Consider the following 18,851-nt stretch of genomic DNA (forward strand, 5'->3'; position numbering starts at 1 on the left):
AATAAAATTTTAGTTAAAAAAACTGGGCGCGCTGCTAAGTTTCAAAATTACAATGCACCTTAAAGTTACATACTTAGTTAAATTACAACTTAATTTAATTACAAAATATACTTTAACTGCAATAAATTTTAAAGTAGCAAATAATTTAATTTTAATATTATTAGAATATTATTTAACAACGCGCTAAGTTTTTTTAACTAAAATGTTATTTTTTTTAATTTTATATTAATTTATTATTATATTAATTTAGTGGTTCATTATACGACTCTATATATGTTTGCAATTTTTCACTGGTAGAAGTTTCTACTTTAACTTGGCGCAATTTTTTTTTTATATCATTACATTTTTAGTAAGATTCTACATGGATTTACAATGGATAATTTTTCATACAATTCTACATGGGTTTGCAATGGTTTATTTTGTATAGAATTCTACATAGGTTTGCAATGATTAATTTTTTATAGAATTCTACATGGGTTTGCAATGATTAATTTTTCATAGGATTCTACATGGGTTTGCAATGAGTAATTTTCTTGTTTAAAGTAATAACAGCAATCAATTGTCAAATGTTTTGGTTATTATTTAATCATCTTCAATGACAAACTACAATACAATAATTGATATTAATAAATAATCGGATAAATAAGAATAAATTAATATACCTTTAGAACAACAGTGATATCAGTTAAAAAACAACGATCTATGTCGACATATTAAACGGAATTAAAGTCACTCGGTGAAAACAATTATATTTCGAGGCACCGACAAAAGTAGAAGAAAGGGGAGTCAACAGAGAGAGGGAAAAAAAAAAAGAAAAAAGAGAGAAGAAAAGAAAAAAGAAAAAAGAAAGAAGAAAAGAAAAAAGAAAAAAGAGAGAAGAAAAGCGGATAGAAATTCAAATATCTCCCAGAATAGGGAAGATAACACATACTGTATACCTCTCATAAACTCATCTTGAGTGATGCGGGTGTTGTCTTTTATGTACTCCCATCTTTTTGTTAAACTAGAAATAGCCAAATCTATTGGTATATTAGTGAACAAAGAGACCGCATCAAGTGAAACCAATTTATAGTTTGGTTCCAATCTTTCTATTTTGGGAGATATTTGAATTTCTACTTTCAGAATCCTTTAACACAAAAAAGGCACCATAATTAGTTTAGTAGATAAAGTTATCAAACTATCCCATCCTCGTTTTTATCAAAAATATTTGAAAAAAGTTATACACATTTTATTGGATAACTGCTTTTCTTTGGATTTTATTTTTCAGACAATTAAGGACAGACTTTTTTATTTATTCTATTTATCTGACAATAATAATAATGAGGAGTTATCTGGTAATAACAAAGATTCACAAAAACCTTATTTCGTGTTTCTTTATGCTTACTCAGTGGAAAATAAATTTAATTTAATAACAAAAAGTTTCGGATACAAAACTGCATTTTCGAAGGCCTATCTCAATAACATCATAAAAACACACAGACAGGTTGAAACATACTAATGCGCGTGATGTCGTTTATAAAATCTCCTGCGGGAATTGTAATGCTACTTATGTAGGCCAAACGAAGAGGAAACTTAAAACTAGTGTCAAAAAACATCGGTCTGATATTCTTAGAAATGCAGCATTTCTTGTAATATCTGCATACCGCATGAAAAGTCATGAATTTGATTAGGACGGTATACAAATTTTGGATATTAAACATCACTACAAAAAAAGACTGATTTCTGAGATCCTGCACATTAAAAGACAAAAGAATAGCCTAAATAAAAAAAGTGACACTAAACTTTTCTCTGACGCCTACTCCTCAATTATCAATTCCTTATCCACCCTTTAAGTTTACCCGCTTTTCTCCTCTCTTTTCTTTTTTCGTTTCCCTCTCCCTGTTGACTCCTCTCTCTTCTAGTTTTGTCGGTGCCTCAAAATATAATTGCTTTCACCGAGTGACTTTAATTGCGTTTAATATGTTGACATAGATCGTTGTTTTTTGATTCATATCACTGCTATTTTAAAGATATATTAATTTATTCTTATTTATCCGATTATTTGTTAATATCAGTATTGTATTTTAGTTTGTCACTGAAGATGGTTAAATAATAACCGAAACGTTTGACAATTGATTGCTGTTATTACTTTATTACAGCTTTACATCAAGATCGTGTACGTACTTTTTGCCCATTTGTTACTAATAATTATTATTTACTGAGTCTGACTAGTAAAAAGCGTGTTAAATGAAAATAATGCAAGAAAAAAATATAGATCCGAAAATCGCTGAATCGGGAAAGGAGATCTAAGTTGTACTTATTAAGATAATATAAATCTAACTTTTATTTGGGACCTATTATACATATATAATAGCATCTCTATTAATTCTCTAAAAATTCTTAGAGTTCATAACTAATAAATATATAATTAATAACGATGAAAATTAATTTCGTTTGCCAGGAATGAAAAACTATGGTTATAAATTTGAACTGACAACACTGGCTTCAATTTAGAGTTGTTAATATATGTTTATTTTAACGTTTCGACCATACGGGTTGTGGTCCTTATCAAAAATACAATTGTGATATCCTAAAAAAATACCGATATTGTTACATCAGCCACGCTAATTGAACGAAGACATAAATTACAATTTAAAGACTTACTCGGAGTTACAGCATTTTGTCTTTTAGATGTGAGAATAAATTATGATTCGGAGAGATTTAACTTATATCAAAATAATCAAATTATATCGAGTTATGTTTATGTCATCATGCCTTGACATAACGAACAGTACTAAAGTCGATAATAACGCCAAATAAGTATGTCAGAGGTTACATCAATTTCTAAACAAACAATCATACACCGTGCTAAGACTTTCTGTGTCTTTATGTAAATTAATTGTGGAATTTAGTTTCTTAATAAAATACATATTGGCGATTTCCCTTTTTCTTCTATTATTTTCTTTGTGCAGGACAGAAGGATTAGACCAATCAAATTCATGGCCTAGAATAATTCTGTGCTCGCTAACAACAGAAAAATTACTCGCTGAATTTTTAATATTGCGTCTATGTTCATTAATCCTTATACCGAGATGTCGTTTTGTCTGCCCTACATAACTAGAATCGCAATCGTTACAATTGATACGGTAAACTACGCCAGTTTGTTTGTTAATATCTAAGTTATCTTTCCCTGTTTTTATTAAACAATTTAGTTTTTTGGGGATGGTAAAAATTACATTAAGTTGTTTTTTCCTTAGAAATCTATAAATGTCGTTAAAAAACCAATATCATATGCAATATGAGATGACGATGAAGTTTTCCTTCGAATTGACTGTCGAATTTCTATTTAAAATTTTTTGATCTACATTGCTTGTCGCGTGTAACAAATTATGGGTTCTATTATTGATGTATTTTTTAATGAGTTTATCCGGAAAACAATTGTTTTTCAGTATGTTATTTACAATTTTTAAATTAGAGTCATGAAACCGTTTATCCGACAAAATTATTGCATGGTCGACTAGGTTAATAATAGTGTTAATCTTATATTTCATTGGATGATTTGAGAAGAAATTGATATATCTTCCTGAGAATGTTGGTTTTCTGTACCAATTAGTTATAAGATTATTATCATCCTTACATACAGTTGTGTTCAAAAAGTTGAGAGAATTATAGATTTCCGTCTTATAAGTGAATTTTAATCTAGGATGATAACTATTAAATACATCGACTACATCTAACAATTTGTCATTAGGGAGGACCATGAATATGTCATCGACGTATCTATAAAAACACGATGTTTTGAAATCAAGCAAGGATAAACAATCTGTTTCAAGGTCCTCCATTACTATATTCGCGAGTATGGGGGAAAGGGGTGAGCCCATTGGGCTACCACAAATTTGTTCGTATGTTACTCCATTAAACGTGAAACTAGTAGAGCTCAACACCATGTCAATTGCGTGACTAAACTGTTGAAGATTAAATTTAGTATTATAATTTGATTATTTTGACATAAGTTAAATCTCTCTGAATCATAATTTATTCTCACATCGAAAAGACGAAATGCTGTAACTCCGAGTAAGTCTTTAAATTGTAATTCATGCCTTCGTTCAATTAGCGTGGCTGATGTAACAATATCGGCTTTTTTTTTAGGATATCACAATTGTATTTTTGATAAGGACCACAACCCGTATGGTTGAAACGTTAAAATAAACATATATTAACAACTCTAAATTGAAGCCAGTGTTGTCAGTTCAAATTTATAACCATATAATTAATAAATTTCTTTACATCTTAAAAAATGCACGCATTATTTTGTTAAAAAGATAAAATCACTTACCAGAGAGCTCTACAAATAAATAATTATAAATTTCTTTTATCATAACTACAAACGTCAATAACTATGCTCACTTCTGATACTTATTAAAGTTAGATCGATTTTGTCATTTCTATAGTCACTTTGTTGATTTTATATATATTTCGTAGTGTACTTTGTACATGAACATTAATATTAATCTATTGTTATTTTGCATTTGAATATCATTATAATGTTAATGACATTCCAATCATGTTGTAGTGAATTTATACTGTTTATAAAAATTAAGTTCTCTTAATTTTTCTTTAAAAATAAGCAAAATTTAAACAACTTTGATAAAAATGAACCAAATTTAAATCCAAAGAAAGAGTTTCAAAGCTTGCAATCTTTATAAAATATTACTTTTTTTAGTTTCTGTGAATTTATTAATTTTTGAAAACCATGAATTAAATATAATGTTGTGTGCCTCGGGTGAGACACAAGGGGTCGCGCCAAATTAGGATAAGGATCCGGGGCGTCAGGACTTATTTCGGGTTGATGAAATAAATGCACTTCACTTTTATTATTAAAACTTTTATTCAAGTAAACCGCTTGACTTTTATTTGTTTCACCACTGTTACACTTGTGCGTATATTGGTTTAACGGCACTGTTTAACTATAACTTCGCGTATCGCGCGCGACTGTGAGAAGATGTTAAGATTGCACGCGGCTAACGAGATCGTTTTAACAAACGACGCGAAAGCGTCTTGAGAGCGACTTTCGACTGAGCGGTGCGTCTCCTGCTTCGTTTTTATAGTATCACTTTTTGGGATTTTCTCGATCGGAAGGGGTGCCTGGCAACAGGCCCCCTCGGTCAAGGACCAAAGTGCAAGCGAAGCAGATTCAAAGTCCTTCTGCTTTGCTTGCGCGTTGAGCGATTTCGGTTCCGCGTATATCTCGCATCGTATGCGTTTTTACGCGGTCAGTGTCCGTCGTCAAGCGGATGTAATACGAGTAATTATTTCTTAATAGTTATATCTCTTAGAGATATAACAAAAATAAAAAATTTTTGTCTTGTGGACTTCTCACTTTCTCAAAAAATCTACGACAATTTTTAACTTTGGAATGTGAGAGTTTAAAGTTGTCCTTGTAAAATCATTTTTTTAATGTTTTTAAAATTTTTTATTATTGCATTATCGCGAATCAAGTAAAAAATGAGTATTTTGATTTTAATTGTTCATAATTTCGTTAAAAATTATCGTAATTCAAAAATAACGATAAAATTAATAAAGTCGCCAGTGATGAGTAAACCCATACAAAATTATCCGATTTGCAAAAAAATGTATCACGAGCGCCAATACGGCTGCTGTGACATCATCCTCAGGTGTTCAAAATGCAACATATTCAAAATTTCAAGCGCTAATGAATCAGAACCGTACGTGACAAAATTTTCCGATTTGCAAAATGTATCACGAGCGCCAATAGGGCTGCTGTGACATCATTCTCAGATGAAATGTTAGAATTAGTGTGAAGGTTAAATAAAATGTGCAAAGTGCAACATATCCAAAATTTCAAAAGCTAATGAATCAAAACCGTACGTGACAAAATTATCCGATTTGCAAAAAATGTATCACAAACGCCAATACGGCTGCTGTGACATCCTCAGATGAAATCATCATAAAAATGCAATATATTAAAAATTTCAAGTGTCAATGATCATATAAAAATCATGGCAAAGAGACATACTCTGTCAGTATTTTATCAAGGTTCCGCAAGAGCATCAAGATGGAAGTAAGTTTGTTGGAGCAATCCACAAGAGTAAATTCGATGGAAGAATACATTGTGTGGGAGCAGCAATGTGATGAATTTATTGGAAGAACAAAGTCGAATTAAACGTCCACGGTTAGCGATCGGAGTTTGGCAATCGCTTGTCGCCCAAATTGCTCGTCTGGAAAATTTGAAGAATACTATACGCAGACGTTTCATACACGCAGGTGCCGGAAGTAGAAAACAGACTCATATGGCGAGGAATTGAGAGCCGCATATTGACTGGTGCGGTCATAAATTGTAATCACATCGAACCTCGTCAATTTCTTGAAAATGCTAAAGACATTGTGATCGAGAACGTGCAAAAAGTGTTGCAAAAGTATACTAGTGTTAAAGTAAACACTGTGTTTAATGGTGAGTTTGTGTCGGGTAATAAACATGCCAATAAAAGTATAAATACGAGAAACTATAAACTTTTTCGCACGTCTGATATACGCGAATGGTTTGAGCACCGCGTCATCGAGCCCACGCTAGCATCGCTTGAAGAATTTCAAGAATGTGATAGTGGTTGGGCATTATCGCGAATAATCAATTTGATTATAAATATCAACAAGTACAATCCGATGCTTGCAGGATGTTATATTAAATTACCGCGTGAGATAATGATGAAGAGAGCGATTGTAAACGTGCAAACCAAAGACAATGCATGTTTCGCGTGGGCGGTAGTCATAGCTTTGTGTTTCACCCTGCTAAGAGAAATGTGGATCGGGAATCCTCCTATCCCCATTACACAACAGTACTGAATTGCAAAGACATTGAGTTTCCAGTGACTCTGAATCAAATATAAAAATTTGAAATAACATCTCAATCAATGTCTACAGCAATGAAAACGGCATTATCCCGCTACGGCTTTCGGAGCAGAAAAGGGACAAGCACATAATTTGCTGTACGCGCAAGACGGTAACAGTGTCGGACATTTTGCATGGATCAAAAATCTCTCAAGATTTGTCAGCTCACAACTGAGCAAATATGGTCACAAGAAATATATTTGTGATTGATACGTATAAATTTACATTATATAAAATGATTTATACATATAACATTTTACGCTTAACACTTTTTTTAACATCTGTGATGTCTTTTTTACGAATTTCACATATTTTTGCAAAGTTCATTAAAATATATATTAATTTTTGCAAAGAATTATTTTGGATATAAAATAAGGTGGGAAGAAAGGTAATATAGTGAGAGAGGGAGGGAGAGAGGATGGGTGAGCGAAAAAAGAAGGAAGGGAGAGAGGGGCGAGGAAGAGAAAGGGGGAGAGAGGGAGTGGGAGAGGAGAAGAAGAGAGAGAGGGAGGGGAGGAAAGGGGAAGGGAGAGAGAGAGAGAGAGAGAGAGAGAGAGAGAGAGAGAGAGAGAGAGAGTAGATATTTATAGCTCTTTTTATTATATGTTACAATACACAATATCGAAAATAATTTAATAATAATAAAAAATCCAAAAAATATTTCATTTATTAATAATGTGTTCATGGAAGGATCCAATCCCAGCAACCCCATGCCAATCCCATGCCCATGCAACATACATAAATGTATATATCATCATATCAATTGTTTTGTGGGTATTGTCGATAGCTGAATGTTTCTATACTGTTGTATACAGTATTTTTAGATTTATGAAAGTCTTATTGTTCTTAAGTATTAGAAATGGAAGTATTATATTCATGGTCAGAAAATGTTTAGTAAAAACATCAAGAAACAATTTAGCCATTAAATTTCAAGCAGACATTACACTTCTTTTAAAATTTGATTAGTAAAATTTAAATATAAAAAGATATATATTTTATATACGTATACAATTTCTTAGTGCATTATAAAAATATAGTAATCTTACATATTATAATTTAATCAAAAAATACGTTTTAAATTTTAAATATAATTCCTTGCAACAATGAAATGCGTTTATGAAAATATTTTGGTGTCATTGTATCTATTTTGATCTTACTTAAATATTCAAAATTTGTATTGTCTTTTATAAACTTTGACATCACGTACAACATGTTAATTTAAATTAAATGAATAATTAATTTTATATTGTATATTCTACTTTGCATTGCAGCATTAAAATATTCTTGTGTCATCGTATCTATTTTGATTAAATATTCAAAATTTTGGTATTGTATCCGATAAACTTTGATACCATCTTCAACGTGTTAGTTTAAATTGAATAAATCATTTATTTTATATTGTATATCTTACTTCGAAAAATTAAAAGTCAAGACTTTTTTGAAGCTTGTTCGAGAACGCGCAGCGTGAGGGGAGATTTTACGACACAAAAAGATGAGTCACTCTCTGTATAAAGAATTTTAATTAATAATATAGTACACTGTTTGACAAAATACACGCATAAAATTTAACACAAAAATTAACTCAATTTCAGCGGAGAGAATCAAAATCAAAGAATAAGCGGTGGTCGTCAATACAATTTCCTGCGGTTTAACTAAGAGCGGACTTGCGTTATGCGGTTCACGGCGGAATGCGATAAGGCGCGAATTTCGGGTGCAAGCTCTCTTTTATGGTTTCCCGAAGAAAACCCACCCTCTCGGGAAACGCCAATTATTGTGAGCAATTTAAATTGTGTTCGAGGTGACTCGAGGACACAGCTCATAATTGGCCGCTTCGCTAAGATGCGCAAAGGACTCGCGTTTTGCCATGCGCGCGCGGTCGCTCGCTATTTCTAATTGGTGATTGAGGCCGCGTGGCAATTTTGCGCATGCTTTTAACGCGATAAGTATCCGGCGAAAACGGTTGCGATACCGCTAATTGTTTATACGCAAAGAATGTTTTGTGATGACAGGTTCTAATTTATGACATCCTTTTGCTTTGACAAACATACAAAAAAGGGAACGTGACTTTTATTATTGACGCTGATCGATGATTCTAGAATTTACTAAAAATTTACTTTGCATCTCAAACAAAGCTCATTAGTTAAATTATGATACCCACACATACGCATACGTATACTATTCTTGAAATAAGAAAACAAATATAATTTTATTATATATGATTAAAATTACAAATATAGGCTTTTAATTTGGTGAAAATAATTAAATATTACTTGTGATTAAAGATATCTGTGCACATGCGCTAAAGAAGACAAGAAATGTTCGGCAAGTTAAAATTTAAAAATATTCGAAACTCGTCATAATTTTAGTGTAATAGATCCTAATAACAAAACCATTATTTGTTAGTCCTAAAAAATGAGTTTAGAGGTGCAACCATATCCTTTAAAAAATTAGTTTTTACATTCCGAAGCGAATATTTTTGAAACAAATAAAAATATAATAGATTTCAATGTTCAAATAAAAGTCTTATAGCTTTAAATGTACTTTACAAAGGTATCCTTGAATTTGAAAAAATTATAAAATATTTCAAAATATCTCCCTCAATATTTTTTATATTTTGAAAAATTTTGAATTATATATATTTTAATGCTTATGTGTTATGCCAAATTCAACTATATATATAATAAAATTATGTTGCGGAAATTAGTTCTTGAAGAATAAGATAAAGACAAAATACGAAGGAAAAAAAAAATTTATTGCTGCTTGATTCATGGTTAGGACACTGTCCGAAACAATTAAAAGAATATATACTGGCAAACAAAGAAGTAAATATTTTAAATGAGAAATATTTTAAATGAGAAATATTTATCGGCTCTCAATATTAAATGTAAATATTTTAATACAAAAAAACTAGTGTTGTCCAATCTTTAGATGTTTATGATTATAGAATTTGGACAAATTTTGTTCGATGTTTTTCTGATAATGTTATTTTAATTAATTATGACATAAAATTACATGCACGTAACAATATAATAAAACTACAAAGATAATACATAATCAACTTTCTTTTCCAAGATTTCAAAATGTATTTAAATGCATTCGGCACATAAGAGGATAGTCTATCAACGCGGCTTTGATAATTCAATAAATGTTTATTTAATAAAAATTTGTTATTTTAAAGAAAAAGAATATACTGCAACGTCTTTTCCTGCTCCGAAACGCCAAGTTCGGGCAGAGGAGCGTTCAATTTAAAGATTCTCTAAGTTTAACTAATAAAACGGTAAAAATCGGTATCAGAAGAGTTAATTACTCGCCCTTAGGGGCGTTCATTAACTCACGGTAAAGTTGGGCGCCAGGCGCATGTGAATGCGCCACGAGACTAATGTGAACGGTACTTAAGGTAACTTCCCCAGGGGTTATACAGAGTCGTGGGTCTATAGGATTGTTGGGTCTATGGTTGAGAGAGAGGTATAGAGAGACATACACGTGGTGTTAGAATTTGACAGATATATATATTTGACACTTAGGATTTACAATTTGACATCGGATACATACAATTGGATAATATAATTATGTAGCAAACAGTAATAGATAAACTAGCGGTAGTTGTTCGATAGCAGAGCAAAAACGCGAGCGATAAGTGTCAAGAGAGAAGTGCGCGACAAGGAAAAGGACGTTTTCGCAAAAGCGATTAATTAGAGAGTCGATTTTTAGACGCATACAATGTATATTTAAGACGGACACTATTTACAGGCTATTTACACTGGTTAAATAAACCGTAATTTAATACGTGAATCCGCGAGCTACGGAGAAGGCGTTGCGTTAGTTGCTGGCTATACGCGAGCTACGTAAAGTCAGAAACGCGCCGAAATCGTACTTACACTTGCGACAGATATGCTTCTAATTCTGAGAGCGACTATATCCCGGTCGATCTGGGGTGCCCTTTTATAGCAACGTTTTTTCGAGAAGATTCTAGATGCCTTTAGAATTACATGTTATTATTTTAGAATTGTCTCGAAGGACATTAGCGTATTATTTTTCGTAGAGAGAATGTTGTTGTTTACAGTTCTCATATTAGCGCTTGCTATAGGCGCTTTAGACTGTATACGCGCGGTGTCGCGATTGGCAAAGATAATCCGCGGTAATTTTGCCTAAATTCGACTTGCACTAGGGCGTTTTTAAACAGTAGTAAAACAAAAATATAATATAAAGATCTGCGAATATCGGTATTTCGGACTTGATCTATAAAATTATTCGTAATTATACAATGTGACACAGCTTAGAGAATTTCGCGACAATAATATACAAACGGGATAAACAAAGACAAAATCGATAAACGTTATGATGGTCTAACTTATTTTCGCGGGCACGCGGTATAGACAGAGGTCACAATACGATACTCCGAGACACGGCACGGTATGCAAAAAAAACAAGATAACAACTAAATGACGGTAATTTCGTGACTCTCTCGCACGACTCTCTCGCCGAGTCGAAAACAAGGAAATAGTTAACAAACTCGCGGAGACGGCTACACGCAAATTCCGAAAATCTAATAATCGAGCCTATAAAAAAAATGTGACTCTGAATATCTCGGTAACCCGAATTTATAATAATTATTTTCAAGACGATAGACTGTCGGCGGCACTTTTCGGAGAGGGCTTGCTTCGCGAAACGCAAAGTCGGCTGGCCCCGCGATACAATACTCCGAAAAACGAAAAGAGAGAGTCCGCTCTCTCACACACAAAACGATACGAAAAATGAAAGAGTGCGGTACTCACGGTAATTACGATACACGATCAATATCTACGGTACCAACCAACACGGATCTACGACTACTCGAGAGGCGGCTTACAGTTTCTGGCGGTGAAGTCGAGTCCTCGGGTCGCACTTTTGGAGTCCTGGAGTCACCCTCTCTGGTCTAAGGCACACCGAACAGTGGAGAGCCGGGCCTCGCGCGTCTCGGTATCTTCTTTTTCGCGCCGATCTTTTGCGCATTCCCTCGATGATAGGGCCGATGGCGGGGGCCCTAAGGTCTCCCCCCGCCTCCCCCTTTAGCTGAGGTAATTCTCACGCCGGTAACGTATCGCTGTTTGAGAGGATTTTCCTCCGGGTTTCTTCCCGCGGCATCTCTCCTTCGGGAACAAGCGGGAGGCTAGCCGGGCCCTCCGTAGTCCCCCTTCAGGATCGGCCCCGGGGTTGATTTGGCTCCCGGAGTCCTCTCGGTATCTATAATGTTTTTCAACGCCTAAATTCTGCGCGAGATATATCAAAGTAAATTACGGATACTTGATACTTAACTGCGCGAGGTCCCGCGCTCTCTCTCTCCTACGCTCGCTCCATCCTTCTTTCGCGCTGCGGCATTCTCCTTCTCTCTCTTGCTGCGGCACTCCGGCATCCTCCCTCTCTCTCTTGCTTCACATGTCTCTCTCCGGCCGCTCTCTCGAGCCGTCCTTGTCGCTCTACCTACAAATCGTGTCGCACGCGCATCGACAGGCCGATGCTGCGTGCAACTGCGATTCTCGCAAGGAATACGGTAAAAACGGAATACGGAAAAACGACGGATCGCACCCTCCCCGAAGTGAGGGGCGCTCCAGATCTCCGCGGCCTACCCGATCGGGCTTTTCGCCCTTGTGACGGCGCTCCAAAAGCGTCACGTCACAATACCACAGTGCAATATTGGTGATAGAATTGGTTTTATACGTTGTACATGGTGTAAACAATATTTTTATTTTTAACATTCTTTTTAACAATATCATTATTAAAACAACTACATGGAATAAATAATATTTTAATAATATTATGCTAATATTACAAGACGTTTAGTATAGAAATATTATTTATGTAACGAAACTATAAATATTATTAATATTTAGCATCGTTAATATGTATTGCGATAACCAAAGAGAATTGAATAGAGTGAAAGGTCCCATATGAGCTTAATAAATTTTTACGTCTTCCAGTGTCCTCTCGTAAGGCTGATGCACAACTTTGTCGAACAATATCTGCACAACTTTGTCGAACAATATCTGCACAACTTCGTCAAATATAATATCAATTAATACAAAACTTTGCTCGTATATTGTATATACAACTAATGAGAAATAGGAAGGCCAACTTATTGAGCAATTCTTAGAGTTGTTCTGTCAAATTAAAATTTATTCATATATATACTAAACATAAAACATTATGTATAGTAAAAACTACAAACATTTTATAATAAAACTTAAGCGAAAATTACAATCATTATAGAATAAACGTGTTCACCGCACGCGGTCTTCCTCCGTATTATACTACAGTAATTATTTAAAAAACAAATTCATACAAAAATTACAACATAATATCGCAAATTAAACATGAATAGAATAATATAGCTATTATAATAATTGTTGGATGTATTATTCTGATATTTATTGTTAGGAAAAAGAATTAATAAAAATATAACTAAAATTCTAAAAAATTGAAAATTTTTATTTATAATTTATTATAAGTTTAGGAATTTTATATTTTAAAATCAAAGAATAGTTTATAAAAAATATTAATTTTGGAGATTAAAGTTATAGTTAAAAAATTATTTTTTTGAAAGAACTGATAATTTTAAGAAAAATAAATAATTTTAATTTACAAAATTAATATATGTGATAAATTAAAAGGCCAACTTAACGAGCTAATAAGGTGTTAATTAAATTTTTTATTATACATCATGAAATAATATTACAATGATAAACGTTTCGACTGTACCACAGTCTTTTTCAATACCATTATCGCTTTGCTAATATGTCAAAGAATTGAATCATTTGCTAAGACAGAACTTATTACAAATATAAATTCTATAGACTTATAATGTGAAAAAAACGCAGTATAAAATTCATGCTTGTTGGCTTGAGTTAAAGCGTCTAATCTCGAACATCAGATTTCTGTAGTTCATGATGTTATAATATGTAATACGCGCTGTGAAATAATTAATGTGTCAGCTCGAATATTAAATATTAGATTTTTAAATAAATAGTGATCACTTACATCTTTGTCGAGACGATAAAACTTCTTTAAAATCAACCTTTTATAATAATTCTTTTCGTAATCTAAGATTTTTGTGTCGTTCCAATTAAAAGTATGTGTAAATTTTACAATATGATCAGAAACCACCGAGTGTCTTGCAGAATCTAATCTGATATTATTTTTATGATCATTTACTCTTGTGCCTAATTGTCTTTTCGTTTGTCCTACATATGTAGCATCACAATTATTACACGATATTTTATATATGACACCAAAATTATTTTGACGATTATCTCTGTCTTTTTGTGTTTTTATGACTCTATTTAATTTTTTCAAACTTCTGTATCCTACTGTTATATTAGATTTCTTTAACTCTGATGCTACTAATTCCGAGATTCTTTCAATGTATGGTATCGCTATAAATTTTTTCTTATTTTCATTATTTATGTCGTCTTTATTCATATTATGAGTCATCTCTGTGTTTAATCTATTAATATTACAATTCCCCAATTTAATTATTATCTGCATAATTTTCATAAAAAGAATTTAATAAATGAAAAAATTACTGATATGTACAATACCACATTAAAATTTTACAGAAAAAACAATAATATAATATTTACGCGATCTGACAAGGGCAATGTGACAGTTGCAATGGAGAAGGATTTTTATAATAATAAAGTGACTGAACTTCTTACAGATGTTAACACTTACTGCGTGATTAATAAGAATCCTATCTTAAAAATTGAAAAAGAACTTAATTCCATCATCAAAAAGTTGCTAACAAAAGGATACATTTCAAAAAAAGAATATTATTTCATGCACTGCAGTGATTCCATACTACCGAAAGCTTACGGTCTCCCTAAAATTCACAAGCAGAACATTCCCTTCAGAATTATTGTATCATCCATTAATACGGCTCTTTACAATATAGCTGCATATATTCACAAGGTATTGTCACAAAGCCTTCCCCCACCAAAAAGCTATATAAATAATAGTTTTGAATTGTGCAGGATTCTTACTGGCAAAAAGTTAAGGAATTCAGAAATAATGGTATTATTAGATGTTATCTCTCTCTTCACCAATGTACCTATCAACCTTGCGATAAACAGTGTTAATAATAGATGGGAGTATATTAAGTCACGGACTAAAATTTCAAAAGAACAATTTATAAAATGTATAGAATTCGTCTTGTCATCTACATACTTTACATTCAACAATATAATCTATAAACAAATTTTTGGTACCCCCATAGGATCACCATTATCGCCCATAATAGCTGATTTAATAATGGAAGATTTGGAAAATTCTGTTCTTGACTTGATTAATATCGATATCCCATTTTATTATAGATACGTTGATGATATCATTATGACAGTTCCTGAGGAGAAGGTTGATTTGATTGTGGATTCTTTTAACAAATACCATGACAGACCTTAATTCACATTGGAATATGAGGATAACCGTTGTTTAAATTTCTTAGATGTATCATTGAAATTAATTAACAATACCATTTTTGTTGATTGGTTTTAGAAAAAAACATTTTCTGGAAGAACTCTATCTTATTACTCTAACCATCCTTTCTGCCAAAAAAAGGCATTGTTTATAACTTGGTAGATAGAGCTCTTCTTCTTTCACATCCAGAATTTCATAAGAAGAATATAAATTCAATCATAACTATTTTACGTAACAACGGTTACCCTTTAGAATTTGTTTTCTCCACTATTAATCAAAGAATTAAGTATCTTATTATTTCCAAACTAAATATCTTGATTAATGATAATAATGTAACTAAGGTTCCTGAAATGGCTGGAGATAATGAAAAAAAAAATTACTTTGTCATTCCTTATGTAGATAACATTTCTGACAAAATCGCATCATCTATCAAAAAATCAGAAATGACCATAGGTTATCGTTGTCTTAATAAACTCAATCGATTCATCAAAGTTCATAAAGATAAAAATCAATTTTCAACTAATTCCAATGTTATTTACAAGATCTCATGTCGCGATTGTGATATGTTGGCCAAACTAAGAGACAACTTAAAACGAGAGTTAAAGAGCATGTAAATAATATAAAGTTAAGTGGTTTATAAGATCAGTTGCAATAATTGTAATGCATCTTATGTAGGCCAAACAAAGAGGCAATTGCAGACGCGAATAAAAGAACATAAAAATAATATTAGGTTGGACTCAACGAAACATTCAGTAATTTCTTAACACATAATAAATGAACATCATACTTTTAATTGGGACAATGTTAAGATCATGGACAACGAAAATAATTATTATAAAAGACTCATTTCTGAGATGCTACATATCAAGGAACAAAAAAATGGACTAAATTTAAACAAAGATACTGAGTTACTTAGCGAGTCGTATTTTGATATTTTGGATATATTAGCGAACAATAAATAATAATAGGACAAATAGGACATTAACGAGTAAAACATAGATATTAGATCATATATAAACACGCACGCTCTCCGATCAAGTAGAGTTTAAAATGAGCTGTCTTTCTGTATTGTTGGTTTGTCATGTGTCATCCTTAATAACTGTTAATAAGTAGCAAAATTGTCAAGAAGAACGATGATAGGTAAGCATACTACCAATTATGGGGGATACATATTATAATATGGACATACGTTGATCGGTAATTTTTTATTAATCGCAGCGCCTACGGAACGGGTTAATTTCTCGCATATTAACGATGAAACTATCCGAGATCTGAACAAAATCAGGGATCATATCGAGGCGAACATTGTTGAACAGGACGGATCGAAACACGCGTTAATTGCTCAAAAACTCTTGATTCTGAATAACTATAATTAAATTTCGATATTATGTGAATTGTAAGAATTTATATTTCAATAATTATACTGAAGAAGACCGCGTGCGGTCGAAACGTTTATAGAATGATTGTAATTGGCGTTAGTTTTAATATAATGACTGTAGTTTTATAATTTATACATGTAATAAATGGTAGTTGACTGAACATCTCGAATATTCAGCTCGATAAGTTGGCCTTATATTTATCACTTTGTTTTCAATATACGAGCGACAATTGTATTAATTTATTTTTAATATAAAGTTAGATTCGTCAAAACACTCGGTCACCTCGGAACATATTCTTAATTACCAACACTCATTTAATTGGGAAGACATTAAAATTTTAGATTCCGAATCTAATTTTCAAAAGAGAAATGTTTCTGAAATGATTTATATAAAGGAACAAAAAAACGGTCTAAACTTAAAAAAAGATACCGATATGCTTGACGAGTCATATTTTGACATTCTAGAAAAATTGTCTTATAAATAAATAATAATAATAATAGGAGTCACGGTTTGAATTTGACACATCATCTTGTAACTCTGTATAACGAACACATTGACTTGGCGGAATCTTGCACTTTTAATCATAATCAAGATCTTTTATTAAAAAACCAATTAATATAAATTAATATATCAAAAAAATATACTTAGAAAAACACGGTAAAATACATTACAATGATGAACTTATTCGGAAATACGCTTGATGATGAGGACTAACTTTTTGATGCTATATAACATTTAATTGTTTCAATTCTCATATCAAGCAGTTTTGAAGATATTCCCAACTAATAATGTGCAAAAGGATTGATGACGTGGAATGGACTGTCAATTTGTTCTATTAACAACAGTGAGTTTGTTTACATGTTTTTTGACATATTTAAAAGTTCACCATCTCAGTTATAAAATGGTTAGCCTATTAGAAACAATATCAATTTTAATAAATGATATAAGCGTCACCCAATACAAATTTAATGATTTATCAAACCAAAGGTTCATTACAAAATAGACTCTAACGGGTAATATTTCTTAATTTTATTTTAAAAAAATTTTTATTGTTTTTTTATATTTACTAAAGAAGGCTGAGGTAACACCCGAAACGTTTATTTTTTATTATTATCATTGTATTTACTAACAAATAAAGTAATTATGTGTTGACATTACATCTCTCACTAATTTAATTTGTTCGTTATAGTTGGCCTTGTCTTTCTAAATGTTATTATTTATAATATTACACGAGCCTTGTCTTTCCCCCCCGTCGACCACCACCTTGCCGTGGTGGGGGGGGCTCACCCTTCGCAAGGGAATAGCCTTGCGAGGGGTGCTAAGAGTGGTCGGTACCTCCTGCGGAGGTACACAGGCCTGGTGGGGCCTCAGGGCTTCGGCTCGCCACCCTTGGAAGGCCACCAAGTCAAAAAACCAAAAACAAATATGATGGGACGGAAGAAAAAGAAGACCGTTACCGGCCCAGGGGAATCGGATGCCCCAGGGCCCGGCGGGGAGGGGGGTACTGTCCCGGCTTTTACCCCGTCGTCAACGAGCGACGGGCTGGAGGAGAGAAGGGGTGCCGTGGCCCCACAGGGTGTGGAGACACGGACCTTTAAAGATGGGAGTAAGGCATTGCCGCCGGGTCTTAGATGGAGGGACGTGGATCCGTGGTGGGGGGATACAAATGGCGATTACCCCATTGCGGATCTTTTTAAGGATTCCGTCGGGGATCTAGATAAGACCTGCGAGGCGACTGGGACCTTCATGAGGGGTCTCATTTTCGTCACAAAGGAGGGGCTGGACTCGGCGATCTTAATTAAGAACGCTAGGACGTTCACGGATTACGTGCGAGATATCGCACGGCAATACGTCCTAAAGATCGCCGAGTTAACGCGCCGTGAGTGTGTTCGGCTCGGGGAGGAGATGAGTGCACCCCCTGATCCCGGAAGGGGATTCCGGGATTGGGGGATGCAGACGGAGGGGGCCGAGACGTTGAAGGCCACGGCTCCTATGCCGGCGGGGCTGGAGGGCAGATTAGAGGAATTATCCTCGAGGCTGTCAGCCAGCTCTGACCGGATGGAGCTGATGGAGAAACGTCTCGGCGAAATGATTGGAGGGATAGGGGTACTGGGGACCCTGAGGAAGGAGACTGAGGAA

General features: G+C 33.3%; 1 pseudogene; it reads left to right on the forward strand.

Moving 5' to 3' along the window:
* The first annotated feature begins 6,055 nt into the window (after nucleotides 1-6,055).
* Nucleotides 6,056-7,095, forward strand: LOC146721018 (uncharacterized; annotated as a pseudogene).
* The last annotated feature ends 11,756 nt before the right edge of the window (nucleotides 7,096-18,851 follow it).

This window comes from Nylanderia fulva, unplaced genomic scaffold (assembly GCF_048542155.1).
Source record: "Nylanderia fulva isolate GAGA-0341 unplaced genomic scaffold, ASM4854215v1 Scaffold564, whole genome shotgun sequence".
Classification (NCBI taxonomy): Eukaryota; Metazoa; Arthropoda; class Insecta; order Hymenoptera; family Formicidae; genus Nylanderia; species Nylanderia fulva.